This window comes from Cricetulus griseus, chromosome X (genome assembly GCF_003668045.3).
Source record: "Cricetulus griseus strain 17A/GY chromosome X, alternate assembly CriGri-PICRH-1.0, whole genome shotgun sequence".
Lineage (NCBI taxonomy): Eukaryota > Metazoa > Chordata > Mammalia > Rodentia > Cricetidae > Cricetulus > Cricetulus griseus.
In genome coordinates, this window is record NC_048604.1 from 56,601,424 (window position 1) to 56,613,922 (window position 12,499).

Here is a 12,499-nt window from a genome sequence, read left to right on the forward strand (position 1 = left end):
CAGCTGCTGGATGAGGGCTATGGAGTGGTATATAATCAGTCATCAATCTCATTATGTGGGGAGGGCATTTAAGGTAGCCTCTCCTCTGTTGCTTAGCTTGTTAGCTGGTGTCATCTTTGTAGATCTCCAGAAATTTCCCTACTGCCTAATTTCTCTGTAAACCTAAAATGTCTCCCTCTATTATGGTATCTCCATTCTTGTTATCATCTATTCTTCTCCTGACTCAACCTTTCTGCTCCCTCATGTCCTCTGCATCTCTCCTCTTCTCCCCTTCTCATTCTCCTAGCTCCCTTCCCCCTCTTCCCATGCTCACAATTTGTTCAGGGGATCTTGACCCTTTCATCTTCTCCAGGGGACCATGTATGTCTTTCTTAGGGTTCAACTTGATTACTAGCTTCTCTGGCAGTGTGGATTGTAGGCTATCCTTTACTCTATATCATTATTATATACAGTAGGCTCCCAAAAAAGCGGGAAAGAAAAACTTTTCCATGTAAGATTAGAAAGTACTTGAAGATAAAACAAACTGAATATGAATAACAACTAAAAACAATAGAAGGAGAAATTTATGATGTTTACCTTTTAGAAAAGAATGTAGATATGTTTGCATAAATCTATTATTTTGAGGCTATGACAAGAATGTGGTAGCTCAAGGCCAACATAATCTACACTGTAAGACTTTATCTCAAAACCTCTATTCCCACTCACATGGTGCCTAGAAATGAATTTACTATTCATCATTTAAGCAAAAATTTCAGGTTGTGACATCATTAACAAAAGCAGATATTATAGTCAGTGAATTCAACTAGGCACACAAAAAAACAAATATTATAAAATCTCAATCAGTTGTGCAAGCTACAAAAAACAAATTTATTGAAGTAGTTCACAGAATGATGGGTTACTAAAGGCTAAATATCCGAAGAAAGAGATACATTTGTTAAAGAATACAAATTTTCAGTCAGCAGGATAAGTAATTCTTGGAGGTTTTTGCTCAGCAAGGGACTATTTCACAATGTAGTAATATATGCTTCAATTGCTCTTCAAAATTAGATTATAAATATTTTCATCATGAAGAAATGATAAGTGGCTCTTGAAGAGATCGGAGCAAGATGATGAAATAAGACTCTCCAGTGAAAATTTCCCTGCAGAAACATTAATTTGAAAAAGTGTTCGTTTAATAAAATTTGCTCACCATCTACAGAATGTGAGACAATCTAGACCAGCAATTTATATGCAGTATATATAGTACAGAATTATCTCAAAGTAGCACAAATGTTCAATAAACAAATAAAAATATTCAGTGTATTAATCCATGAAAAATGTGTAAATCAAATTTATCCTCATTTTACCCCAGATACCACCAGGACAATGAACACAAGCCAGGCATGGTTGCAAGTACATTTAATCCCAGGATTTAAGAAGCAGTGGTAGGAAGATCTCTTGAGTAGGCCAGACTGATCTGCAGAGTGAGTTCAAAGAACAGCCCAAGATACACCATGTCTTAATAAACCCAAAACCAAATAATCAATCAAACAAACAAACAGGAGACAAATGTTGAGGATTCGGTAAAAGAGGAAATCAACACTCTTGGAGACACTGTAGATTAGTACAGCCACTGTGAATTTTAGTTTCCGGATATTGCATTTGTAAATTTTTAGTTTAATTTACTGAGCAATTAGTGTCCAATTTATACAATCCCGAGTTGTGCCTATATAATGTAGTGTACTCCCTATCATGTCTGCTAGCAGTTTCAGTTCCGTATTTTATACTGATTTCTTATTTCCATTTGGCACTGTTTTTTTTTTTTTTTTGTACTAGATCTGAGATTCTTTAAATGTCATTCTTCTACAGTGCAGATATTCTTTAATGCATCTGTTGAGATTATTATGTGATATTTGTTATTTAGTCCATTTCATGAGTTATTTTATTTACCATTTTTCATGTATTAGAGCATCCCTGTATTGCCAATGCCAAATTGAACATGGTAAATTATTTTTGAGGTGTGTCAGACATGTTTGCAAGAAAGTATTTTTTTCTATATTAATAATGAATATCGGTCTATAGTTCTCTTTCATACACTTTCTCCCCCACCACTGCTATTTCACTATGCTTTCATCTGATAATGATAAACCTTGGTGTCACTCAACATACATCAAAGAAGTCTGTTCTTTCAGTAAACACTTTTTAAACTGGATAGCATCTTGTAAACTTAAACTTGGACCCTGTGCTTACATCCTTTCATTTGATGAGGGAAATAATTGTGTCTGTGCTCTTGCCCTCCCTGTTTGTTTGTTTTGCATTGTAGGTTTTCTCACGTTCCCCCATGCATCAGTCCAGTTTCCCATTCAGCTAAAGTATAGGTGGATGTACATCTTATTCTTGTTTCCAGTTAAATTTCATTTCACTGTGACACTTTCCTGAACTGGATCAACAACTTAAAACCAGTGGTCATCAAATTTCTCCATGATTGTTTCCCATTGAATTTGCAGTTTTACAGACAATAACAATTGTAGGGGTTTTTATGTCATATCCAAAATCAGGTTTGTACTTATTGTCAGGATACTTACATCTTTCCCAGCTATCACTGTCTTAGTAAACTTTGATCCCTGCAGCTTAGTCTTATAAAGCCTCTTGTTTTAGTATTTGTCTTTAATATGGGCATTTAATTTTTAACTATATTTTAGACTTGTTTTACAATTACAGATTAACAAATCTTTCAATTTGCTTCATTCCCAATTTCTACTTACTGTGTATGAGGTCATACAATTTTACTTTCAATTCTTAAATTTGTTATATTTAGTTATTTAGTACATATGTGTATTCATTGAGCCATCTTGCTGACCTTGATTTTCAAATTCTTTAAGTGTTTCAGTTATCTACAATTTTAATCAAAGTTTAAATATTAGTAATTTTTCAAATCAATCTAATAGCCTGAAAATTTACATATAAACTGACTACACATTAAACTCTAGCAATAAAGTGAAACTCATTCCTTTTATAAGTTTCTGTAATATAATGTTTTACTTCTGTAATGTTTACCTACTCAGCATACTAATTTGTATTTGAAGATAAATCTCCAAGTTTTTCATTCTTAACATGTTATTAGGTGCTTTCTGGAAAAACAGAATAAGGCTAAATTTTCTTAAGCTAAATTTCTGGCTATAAATTATAGTCCTAGTTTGGTTTCCTACTGGCAGTGATAAATACTATGACCAAAAGCAAGTTGGAGAGCAAAGGGCTTATTTGGCTTACACATCATGAGTTAAGGTGATCTTTGATGTAAGTCAGGGCAGCAACTCAGACAAGAACAGAGTTAGAAACCATGGGGGTAAGGAACTCACTGCTTGCCCTCCATGGCATCTTCAGCTTGCTTTCTTATACAGCCCAGAACCACCAGGTTCACAGGTGCCACCACCCACTTTGGGATGGGCCCTCCCATATAAGCCATCAATTCATAAAATGTTCCAAAGATGTGGCATTATCCAAACTGATGGAGGCAGTTCCTCAACTGAGGTTCTCTTTTCCCCAACTGACTTTAGCCTCTGTTCCATTGAGCAAAACTAACCAGTACAATGAGTGTCAGTGATAACTGACAGAAACATGCTTATTAGTTTAAGCTAAAGTGACTTTCAAAAGTTAAACAATTGTAAGCAAAGTCTTCCAGTTGTACAGATAGCAACACTACACTTGGGTTGTTTGCTATGTTCTTTTTTTCGCTGTTTTTCTTTTACTGGAAGTAGTTATTTTCATACAAAATATTCTGTTTACAGTTTCCCTCCCTCAAATCCTCTGAGATCTTCCTCACCTCCCAAGCCACCTGAATCCACATGATATCTCTCTATTTTTAGAATACAAATAGTCATCTGAAAAATGGTAACATAATAAAATAAATAATAAAAAAAAACAGACGAGCCAAAACTCAGTTTTTGTCTGTAGGTTGATAGGTGAGTACATCTTTAATTGCAAAAACTTTTTAATGACATTGCAATGAAAGTAGACTTACAATTCCACTTAATTTCAATTCAAGAATGTTGGACCTCAGAGGATTTGTGTACCATGATGATGGGTGAGGTCCTTCTGTGTATATGATTGTCATATTGTTTGATAAATAAAGTACTGTTGGGTAATAGGAAAACAAGATAGGTGGGACTAGGAGTGAAGGAGGATTCTGGGAAAGGTAGGAGAAAGTGCAGAGTCACCATGTGAGCCCAGGAAGACAGGACACTTCTGCTGGTTAATGATAAGTCTTATAAAATATATAGATTTATAATAATTATAATAATGAGAAATCCTAGTCATTGGACAAGTAGAATTTGTAGCTAATATAGGTCTCTGTGATACTTGGGACCATAACGTGGTGGAGGGCAGAATTTGGGTAGCCTGGCAGAAAGTGCCCCTGTGGCAGCAGGGCTCAGGCAGTTGGAATAAAGTCTTATTGTTACAGAATGGTGTCAGGAGTACACCATTAGTTAGTACAGTGTAAACAACTTATGATATTCTAATTGTATTGAATTTTTTAATTATTAGATTTGCATTGTGGCATAATATATTAAGTGCATATCAATTTTCATGCCTCCTTTACCAGCAGATAATATTCAGTATTACTGTATGTGATTGTTAGTATTATTTTAAAAATTTGTAAGGGAGTCATATAAGTATGGTAAATCACTTTCTTACTAAAATGATGTAGTTTATTTTTATTTTTTAAATATCATTTTTATGTTTAAACCATGACATCTTGCTATTGTGCTTTTCTATTATATGGTCCTTCTCTAGAGGCTTCAGAAATAGTGATAGAAGACCATTTATAAATTATCACTTAGATATTGACTAACTCAAAGGAAAGATTTACCCCCTGTAATCCATGTACACATTTAAGGAAAAAGTACCAGTGTCAAAGATTGATGTAGCATTGTAGCATGACACATTTCACTTAGATCAATAATGTTACTTGCTGCAAGAGATTTCTTACTGAATTGAGTGCTAAATATATTACTATATCATAGAGCTCACTGACAATTTGGGGGTGGATTCTTGTTGAATTGTGGTAAAAAAAAAAAAAAAAAAAAACTCAAGTTCCTAAGGATTCCGAGTATACAAAACTAGAAATATACATATCATTGGTATAATCAGATTTCTCTTTCCTGCCCTGTCCTATAGCCACTTCCAACTGATCACTCAGAGGCTTCTATTAGTTGGTAATGTTCAATTAATAGCTCAAGCTTATTACTAGCTAACTCTTTTATTCAAAATCAACCCATATTTCTATTTATGTTTTGCCATGTTGTTCATGGCTTGTTACCTCATTTTCTACACATCTTGTTTGCTTGGCGGTTGGCTGACATCTCTGGAGACTTCACTTCTCCTCATCGGAGTTTTCAGTTTTATTGTTCCTCCTAATTTTGTCCTTCCTGGCTATTGGTCAAACAACTTTTAATATTAACCAATGAAAGGAATACATATTCACAACGTAAACAAAGATCATCCCACAGCAAATAGTTACTTATCAGAAAAATAGCAAGCAACTCAGCCTTCAAAGATAGACATTGTTCAAGAAAATTAAGCAAAAAACATTGTTAGTGAAATTATGCTTTTTAACCCCAACCATTAAAAATGAATATTAATAACTCAAATACTTATTATAACATGAATGTATAACTGTCTTATTAGAAAATTTTAATAGAATGGCATTGAATTTTTACTACATGATGAATGTTTATGCATATTCAGGATTTTAGTTATTTAATATCTTGATTGCTGTTTATATAATTCTTTATAAAATTTGTTCAATAGAAAACAACTATTTTGCTAAGCTTATCTAAGCATAGCTTAAGTAAAATCTGGAACACAAAGATGCTAAATAATGAATTGGAGTAATCAGATTGGCCCTCTTATTATGACATATATGAATTTCTTTAAATTTCTTTTCTTTACTAAAAGAATAAGTCTGGCGTAACTCTAAAAAGTAAGACTGATTTAGGCCTAAGACAGATGCATTGTTAAAAATGGCCAAGTGATAAGGCTGATAAGAAGATACATCCCTGGCTCTGATTCCATAACTACATGAAGATTTGCTATAAATATGAAATGGCAATGGCACAGACATAACATAGCAAACAAGAAAACAAAGCCTTGAAGAAAATGCTGCATTATGGTAAGTGAAGTATGTAATGATAACTCTTTCCAGCTAGCCTGGCCCCACAACCTCATCATCCCCAAATGAACACTCAGTGACTTATATTACTTATGAAACTGATGGCCAATGAATGACTAAAGCTTCTTATTGGCTAGCTCTGTCTTAATTACTAACCCATTTCTATTAATCTGATTATTTCCACATGGCCTATCTTACCGAAGAAAGGTCCGTGGAACTGTTACTCCTCTGGCATTCTACATGGCGACTGCCCTCTGCATATACCTCCCAGAATCCAGCTCATCTCCTTGACATGCCTATCTTGCCACCCTATTGGCCACAGTGTTTTATTCATCAACCAATATGATAAACATATTTACAGAATAACATCTCCCATCAGAAGTGGATATAAACACACACACACACACACACACACACACACACACACACATCCACACACACATCCGAATTTAATGTAAAACTCAATAACCAACAGTGAAATTCCTCAGCTGTTAGCCCATTCATGTTCTTCCATAGCAGTAACAATAAAACCGTCCCACTAAGGCATGGCCATTATTTACCAACCAGCTATAACTCTGATACATACCTTTGCAGAGGAGCTCATTGTTGTATTAGTAGATATCATTAGGATTGCATTGCCATCTCATGACCCTACCATTCTGATTTTGCTTGCTCAATTTTCTTCCAGAACTTTCCCCCTCAAATGTTTTGCACTTTAAATCATCTCTATAACCCTAGAAAGCCCATATTATACTTTTGTCTTATGACAAGATGACAGTGTCAGTGCAAGAGGTAGTATATTACTGCAGATGCAGTATTATACCTAAGAAGTGATGTTGCCAGCTAACTCCATGGTCCCAGTAAATGTTGTGTTTGCTCCTGATCTCACTTGGCAATGTCAAACAGTGAATAACACAAGGGTAAGTATTGACTTCTAAATTTATGAGACCATGAGAAGGAGCCCATTGGAAATCATAGCAATTAATGTGCTTTACATTGCACACTTTTGCAGATATCCTTGATTTTGACGTATTTTCTTTTTTAAATAAAAGAATCTAATCAAAATATTTTTGATTTGGAAATTTGTAGTTGCACAAATGATGGAATATATTAATATGATCCAGTTCATCAATAAAATATCAAACTGAGTAACACTGGCTTTACTTACACTCATTTAAGTATATATACACATATACTTACTTTTTGATGGGAACATTTGAAATTTAATCACTAGGAAACGTTGAAATGAGATATAATATTGCAAAATATAATATTACAAAATATACTTACCATGGTATATAAAAGATTTCATATAAAACTTTATTCAATGTCCTAACTACCATCATTTCTCCACTAGCACCTGTAAGTACCATTTATTCTAACTTTCTATGTGAATCATTACATAGTGTATAAAAACTGAAATGTCATTTGTCTTTCTTTGCCTAATATGCCTTTAGCATAATGCTCTTGATTGCATGTATATTATCATAAGATAAATGTTTTCCTTCTTTGAAGGTGCAGAAATTTTACAGTATGTACATAATATGGGGCATTTCCTCCATTTTTGGTAAACCTTTAGGTATACTGAATATGCGGACTACTTTGAATATGTGTACACTCTACATAGAAATGTGGTTACACCTTTGACATGCTGACTTTAAATTTTTTAGAAAAAGACTTATGGTTATATGGTCATTGTGAAAGATCCCTGCCCCTTAGCTCTTAAGTTTGCCTCCTCCTCCGGTCGGCAGCTGATGGGGTGCTCGGCGGATGCCTCCCTCCTGCGCCTCCCCGATCTCCACCCCCGCCGGCCTCCACCCTCCACTTCCCCCACCGCCGCACGTCCGGCTGCTGGTTCCCTCCAAAGCTGGTCCACCCCGGCGGGGCCCCCGCGCCCCCTGCCCGCCCGCCTGGCACCCGCCCTGGGGCTGGGGCCAGGCAAGGAGCCCTCGAGGAGGCCTGAGAGCGAGCACCAGGTGGGCCGGCCCGGGGCCCCGCCCCCGCGCCCCCGCCCGATGGGGAACACTCCATCCCAAGGTCTCCGCCCCTAAGGTCAGCCATCTGGACGCGGAGGGGGCAATTGAGTCTGTTGTACCAGACACCAGACCTTGAGAATATGCTGGTCTGGAATGGCTCCGTGCCTCATTTGAACCATCCAATAGAAATGACTCTGTATTTCACCTCATTTGAATGACTCTGTATTTCACCTCATTTGAATGACTCTATACTTCGCCTCATTTGAATAACCCTGAGTAGCGCCTCATTTACATTGACCAATGGGAATAGCTCTGTACTGCGCCTCATTTGAATTATCCAATAGAATCCCTGCTTCTCGCTTGTGCTTTTTGCTATATAAGGACCCCTCTCCCTTGGCTCGGCGCACTTGGCCTCACAGAAGCTAAGTCTCCCTGGGTACCCGTGTCTCCAATAAAGCCTCTTGCAGTTTGCATCCAAGTTCGTGGTCTCGCTGATTCCTGGGTATGGGTCTCCTTCTATGAAAGTACCTCTTTGGGGGTCTTTCAATTGCATTTTCAGTTTGTGGGAAATCTTCTTAATATTTTTACTTACAACCTTACAAATTTACATTCTTCCTAAAATTTTATGAGCTTCTTCCATTTTTTGCTTTCTTTTTTCTTTAATTTAGTACATTTTTAATTTAATGTATTTTGATCATATTCTTTCCCATCCCCAAAGTTTCCTAGGTCTTCTCTAGCTCCCTACCCATGCAATTTCATGTTCTTTTTTCTCTCAAAATTAATTAATTAATAAAACACAAGAGAAAAAAATCACCAAACCACCACAAACATAAAAGTCATGAAAATAACATGGAGTACAGTTTGTGTTCATCAACTGCTCTTTAGAATGAAGCCTGCTGCAGAGTGAGTTTGATAAACATAATGCCACTCCACAGGAGAAAACTGATTTTCCCTCTCAGTTGAAAATAAACTTCTTGATTAGGGGTGGAATTTTGTGTCCACTTTTCTTTCTCTCTGCTTGGATTTGGTCTGGCTAGAACTTGTGCAGGTCGTGGGCATCCTGTCACAGTCCTTCTGAGTTCATATGTGCAGCAGCCATGTGGTGCCTTGAAAACATTTTTCTTGAGTTGTCTACCACCTCTGATTGCAATAATCTTTCTACTTCCTTAGCTTTGAGGTGAAGTATTTGATTAAGACTCCCCATTTTCCTAAGGAACCTCAAAACTGGTTTCCAAAGTGCATGTGCAAGTTTGCACTCCCACTAGGAGTGGAGGAGTGCTCCCCATTCTCCAAATATTTTCCAACATAATTTGTCATTGGTGTTTTTGATTTTAGCCATTCTGACAGGGGCAAGATAATATCTCAGAGTTGTTTTGGTTTGTATTTTCCCTGATGGCTAAGGATGTTGAGCCCTTTCTTGAGAGTCTCTCAACCAGTTTAGATTCTTCTATTGAGAATTTAGCTATTTAGCTCTGTTTTTAATTGGATTATTTGGTGTTTTGGTGACTAGCTTCTTCTGCTCTTTGTATATTTGGAAAATCAGCCCTCTGTCAAATGTGGGGTTAGTGAATAACTTTTTCCATTCTGTTTGGTCTTGTTGACTGTGTGCTTTGCCTTACAGAAGCTTCTCAGTTTCAGGAGGTCCCATTCATCAATTGTTGAGTTCATCTCTTTTGATTTTAAAGATTAAACTCACATTACCACCCACTTCAAAAAACATCTCTAGGTTCTGTAGATGCCATCACTTGCCTGGTATAAGTATAGAGTCTGTCTTTATGCTGCCTTGATTTTCTTTCTATGATTATTTGGCTTAGTGGCTTCCAGCAACAAATGTTCCTTTGAAATGTTTCACTTTCTATACTCATCTTTGTTTGGTCAATCAACAACCAGGAATATATGATTTATGGATCACATTGTAACTGATATAGGCAAGTTTTGATACAATGACATACTGAACTCTTGTTGTTTTCTTCCCTTTAATTTATTACTGTTATGTCTCTTAGCATCTAATTTTGTGCACCAGGTTTGTCCTGCACCGTCTTCCCTCTGCAGTCTCCCACATTTTTGAGACATGTTTTCCCATATGGTACAAGTTAGACAGGGGCAGAAGAGACAATGTGCTTTGGCTCTCTGAGTGCTAGGATTGATTTAGGTTTTGTGATTGTTTTTACTTCTTTCTCTTTTCATTTTACCCTTAGCTTGTGCTGTCTTCTATTTTTACATTGTCTTTGTTGTTCTCCTTCTAGGTAAAAACTCCTCTTCTATTTTTGCTCTGTCTTTCTGACAAAAACCTATAGTCTTAGTCTGCTTATTTTCTTTCACAACCATTAAAGTTCAGGTGATAATAAAAGACCACTCACCCAACTGGAAGACGGAGAGTGAATTTTTATTTTGGTCAATCTCAAGATTTTGTAGAAATTTCCTTTACTGATAATAAGTTCAGTTGATCCATAAAAAGTACCCCAATTCCTGCTAGTAATGGTGTCTTAAATTACCCAAGAACCTAACAATAGTGCCTATATCTAAAAGTGCTGCCATATCTCACATCTCCAATACTTATAATCAAATCTTGATGGTATGATAATTTTAATAACAAGCCATTTCCAATCCATTTTGCTTCATTCCTGAACTCAAAATTTATAATTATCTCATATTTAAGGGATATAATTCTCCAATAGTACAATAAAGTGTTAATGGGCTTTATTCACTTAAAAGCCCAAGTCCAAAGAATTCATATGAGATTCAAACAATGAGTTTTCAGATTTGAGACAAATAATGTACTTCCAATATTTATTACTACTCCAAAAGGAAGGAAAATTGTGTTATTATAACAAAGACAGATCTGAAGCCACCAAGGTAGATATTAGGTACTGTATCCCCTGTCTGGCAATGTTTTCTTGTTTTTATTAAAAAATTAAAACAATATTATTTTACGTACCAATCCCAGTTCCCTCTACCTCCTATCTTCCCTCTCCCCCCACTATTTCTCACCCACCCCCATCCACTCCTCAGAGTGAATGTAAGTCTATTACATCATTTAAGGCAAGACCAAGGCCCACCTCCCTGTATCTAGGCTGAGTAAGCTATCCCTCCATAGGAAAAAGGCTCCAAAATACCAGTTCTTGCACTGGGGATAAATACTGGTTCTATTGCCAAAGGCCCCATAGACTGCCCCAGTCCCCAACTGACACCTACATTCATAGGGGCATGGTTGGGTCTTATGTAGGTTCTTCAGTTGTCAGTTAAGATAGAGTTGTGAGCTCCCACTTGCTTGGGTCAGCTTTTTCTGCAGATTTACCTAACATGGTCTTGAAACATTTGTTCATATTCCTCCTTCTACAAATGGACTCCAGGTGTTTGGCCTAGTGCTTAGCTCTAAATCTCTGCATCTACTTCCATCAGTTACTGGATGAAGGCTCTATGTTTGCAATTAATGTATTCATCAATATTATTATAGGGGAAGGGAAGTTAAGGTATCCTCTCTACTATTGCTTACATTCTTCATTGCGTTATTCTTTGTGGATTCCTTAGAATTTCCCTAGTGCTATGCTTCTTGTTAACCCCACAATGGCTCCCTCTGTCAAGGTATCTCTTTCTTTGCTCTCCCTTTATGTCCTTCCCCAACTCAATCTGATCCCATACCTCATGTTTTTCCCACTCCCCTTCTGCCCTCCCCATTCTCATATTACCCTCCACTTCCCTCCAAGGTCTTGGTTCTTAAAGCCAATGGGTTGTGACTTTGTTGGCTGTTGGACAAAGATGCAAGTGCCCAAACTTATGGTAGATTAAAAAAGCAGGGGTCTTCAGATAAACAAAATTAAGGATAGATATAGTATTGCAATTGATAGCAGAGAAAAACCAATGGTCTCTGATGAATATAGATTAATAAGTTTAAAAAGTAACACGAAACTGAATAGAATAGCCTATGAAAAACATTTCTACAAAATGCTTAGGTTCTGATGGAATTCTTCCAGAGTTATAAGCATGAGTTAATGTGGGACAACTAAGCCCTAATGACCAGCCTACATAGATGGACCCTAAGACCATGCATAGTAAATACTTTATATAAGTCAACCCAGGTCTGTCTGAGGGACTTGAACAACAGCAGCCAATCCATGGTGAGAGATGACATGGACAAAGGAGAAGCAGCTATGTCACATGAGCAGATGCCAGCACAATAAATCCTCTTTGCAGGAAGGGTAGTGGTATGTAAAGAATTGCCCCTTTCTTAGTAAACCGTGCTTCTGCTTTGACCTGCTTCTGGCCCCTCTGAGTCATTGGTGCTGCATCTACTTGGCCCCTTGCCCAAGGGAGACACAATGGACCCTGTAGCATCTCAACATGTAAAAGTCACTAAAAAAAATAGCAAGAG

The 12,499-nt window shown here is 36.8% G+C and overlaps 1 long non-coding RNA gene across 1 annotated transcript in view; it reads right to left on the bottom strand.

Moving 5' to 3' along the window:
- Positions 1-846: 846 nt before the first annotated feature.
- Positions 847-12,499, bottom strand: part of LOC103163154 — a 29,137-nt gene continuing 17,484 nt past the window's right edge. The window contains exon 3 of the long non-coding RNA XR_003488378.2: positions 847-1,139. This is a non-coding gene — a long non-coding RNA (uncharacterized LOC103163154). The remainder of the gene's footprint in view (positions 1,140-12,499) is intronic.